This window comes from Mustela erminea, chromosome 8 (assembly GCF_009829155.1).
Source record: "Mustela erminea isolate mMusErm1 chromosome 8, mMusErm1.Pri, whole genome shotgun sequence".
Classification (NCBI taxonomy): domain Eukaryota; kingdom Metazoa; phylum Chordata; class Mammalia; order Carnivora; family Mustelidae; genus Mustela; species Mustela erminea.
In genome coordinates this window covers 102,846,684-102,850,151 of record NC_045621.1, presented here as the reverse complement: position 1 = coordinate 102,850,151, position 3,468 = coordinate 102,846,684, and the positions used below count along the sequence as shown (strand labels likewise).

At 46.9% G+C, this 3,468-nt stretch overlaps 1 pseudogene; it reads left to right on the top strand.

The window, feature by feature from the left end:
* Positions 1 to 354: 354 nt before the first annotated feature.
* On the top strand, positions 355 to 1,136 carry LOC116597099 (annotated as a pseudogene).
* The last annotated feature ends 2,332 nt before the right edge of the window (positions 1,137 to 3,468 follow it).

Here is a 3,468-nt window from a genome sequence, read left to right as displayed (position 1 = left end):
CAAGGAATTGCTGGTATTGGGGCAGCAACTCCAAGACCTTGAACACCCTGGTACCTGACCCACTTAAAAGCACAGAATGTAGGAACCAATTTTCTTTCTTTCTTTAAAAAAGATTTTATTTATTTGTCAGAAAGAGAAAGAGAGAGCACAGTAGAGGGACACAGGAGAAGCAGGCTCCCAGCTGGGCAAGGAGCCTGATGGTGGGATTCAATCCCAGGACTTGAGCTGAAGGCAGATACTTAACTGACTGAGGCACCCAGGTGTCCCAGAAAACCAATCTTCTTTTAAAGCTTACTATAAGGGGGCATCTGGGTGCCTCAGTTGGGTGTCCAACTCTTGATTTTGGCTGGGGTCATGGTCTCAGCACTGTGGGATTGTGGGATTGGCCCCAAGTTGAGGTCCCCACTCAGCACAGAGTCTGGTTGTCCTTCTCCCTCCACCTCTGCTGGTCCCCCCACTCATACTCTCTCTAATAAATAAACAGAATATTTATTTAAAAAAAAAACTTACCATATATACTGGGCTCCAGGTTCCCATCAGCAGAGGGCAAGGCGGTGTGGATAGCAGCCCCAGCACCCTGTCCCCTGTCCCCCTCGCCTGCTGTAGCCTGATGAGTGACCCCGACAAAGATCATCAGGTGTGTGGTGGTGGGAGATGAAGCTGTACGTGCAACTTCCCTACTGATCAGTTACACAACCAGTGCATTTTCTGGGGGATATATTCCCACTTTGACAACGACTCTGCCAATATTCTGGTAGATGGAAAACCGGTGAATCTGGGCTTATGGGATACAGCTGGACAAAATTAGGATAGATGAAGTCCCTTATCCTATCTGCAAACAGATGTGTTCTTAATTTGCTTTTCTCTTAGGGAGTCCTGCATCATTTGAAAACGTTCAAGCAGAGTGGTACCCTTAAGTATGACGTCACTGTCCCAACACCTGCATCATCTTGGTGGGGACTAAACTTGATTCAGGGGCGACAAAGACACGATTGAGAATCTGCAGGGGAAGAAGCCAACTCCCGTCACCTACCGTGGTGTTTGACCACAGCTAAGGAGATCGATGCTCTAAACCACTGGCGGTGTTCAGCTCTCCTGCAGTGAGGCCTCGGACAGTGTTTGATGAAGCTATGTGAGCACTTCTCTACCGACTCTTGTCAAGAAGAGGAATAGTGACACCTGGGTGGCTCAGTGGGTTAAGCCTCTGCCTCAGCTCAGGTCGTGATCTCAGAGTCCTGGGATAGAGCCCCACATCGGGCTCTCTGCCCAGCAGGGAGCCTGCTTCCCCCTCGCTCTCTGCCTGCCTCTCTGCCTACTTGTGATCTCTCACTCTCTGTCAAATAAATAAATAAAATATTAAAAAAAAAAAAAAAAGAAAAGAACAGGAAGAAAAAATTGCCTGCTGTTGTAACTGAATGGGCCCTTTTCCTGGCCTGTCACCCTCGGAACCTTTGTACACTTTGCTCAAAAATGGTGGAGCCTTCGTCCTTGGTGCCATGTTTTTGTTACCCATTTTTGTTACCTCTTAAAACCATTTTGTTTGATTTTTGTTACCTCATAAAACCATTTTGAACCTATCAGTAATTTTGAGGTTTTATTTGTTTAAAATGTAAAGACTTTAAACTTACATTATATTAAAATTGAGCCCTAAAATAGCAAGCTTCCTTAAAGCCTTATTCTTTTTCTTTTAAAAAGATTTTATTTATTTATTTGCCAGAGAGAGAGACAGAGCACAAGCAGGGGGAGCAGCAGGCAGAGGGAGAAGCAGACTTCCCGGTGAGCAGGGAGCCCAATGCGGGACTCAATCCCTGGACCCTGGGATCAAGACCCACGTAGAAGGCAGACGCTTAACTGACTAAGCCACCCAGGCATCCCTTAAATCTTTATTTCTCAAAGCCCCTATTCTTGCCCAGATGAAGCATTGCCAAAATACCCTGTGAACTAAAATGCGTTGTTGTGCTGAGAACATTGAGCACTAATCCTTTCAAGACCTTTGTCTTTAAGGAGATACTGCTGACTGGGTGGCTTAGTTGGTTAAGTGCTGCCTTCAGCTCACATCATGATCCCAGGCTGCTGGGATCAAGTCCCGCATTGGGCTCTTAGTTCAGCGGAGAGGCTGCTTTTCCCTCTCCCTCTGCCTGCCGCTTCCTCTACTTACAAATAAAATTCCTCTACTGACAAATAAAATTAAAAAAAAAAAATTAGTGTATTCCCTTCTGCTGAGACTTTGAACAGACCTCTTATTCCTGGGTCCCACTGAGGAAGTATGGCTCTGGCTGTGGGTGCACAGGAGTGGGTGTGTGCTGCGTGTGACATGATCAAAGAATGAAGACAGTATTTTGACAAAATATGGAGGCTCATTTACACTACGTTGTACATGTCACAGTTAAACTAAGTAGAAGTGTCACAGGTAAAAATTTAAAAGGGTAATTTCTGTCAAATGCAGTAAATGACAAAGACAGGTCATTATTACCAAAAATAAAATAAAGCTTACTATATACTCTTGTTGGGCTTTGCATTTTGCAAACTTTATTTCATTTTATCAAACAATACCAGGAGCTACATGTTAACAACCCCATTAAAAAGAAAGCTCGCGGGCAGAAATGTGAAATCACTTGTCAAAGTCACTCTGCTAAAGTAGGAGGACCAGCATTTGACCCCACAGCTGGCTGCCAAGTCCTTTCCTGCTTCCCACAGTAACCTTGTCTTCAGCCGGGGCCCAAGGGCTCTGTAACCCATGGCGCTTTCACCCCATTCCCATCTCAGCACTCAATCAGATGGACTGGGCAGCCCCCTTCTCTTCAGCTACCTGAAAGGGTCTCCCCTGGAAGAGGGGAGATCTGCTCAGTGGCCATTTTTTCCTGACGAGAGGTCAGGTCGGAAAGTCATCTCTAACCGGCATGGAAGAAAGGCTCTAGAGGCCACAGCACAAATTTCCACGACAAAACCCTCAGGATTAACAGGACAGCGTAAATGAAGGCCTCCCAACAGGGATCTGGAACCAGGGTGCTGACTTCAAATCCCTGCTCTGTCACTTTCAAAGCTTTAAGGTTTGGGGCCCATTTCTTCACCTGTCTGTGCTCTTTCCTTGCCTGTAGAATTGAAATGACATTACCAACTACCTCTTCCAATCTGGGGCTAACTGAAAAAAGATTCTAGGAAGCTTGCACAGTGTCTGGTGCACAACAGAGGTCCCGTGGGCATTACTGTAGGGCTGTAGTAGGCGAGAGGTCTCTCTGGGTAAGGACCCAAACACGTGTTCCAGCCCAGCCTGGGGTATAAGCCTGCCTGGAGATGTGGGTCCCACGTGTATACACCAGCTATAGGCATGGCTGCAGGGGGCACAGCGCTGTGGCTCCTGGACAAGGAAGTGGGGCCTGCTAGGGTCAGGAATGGGCAGAGCCAGTGATGGCTTAAGACTCTGGGACCCCCTTTCCTGTGTTCCGGCTTTGTCTGCATGTGTGCGTG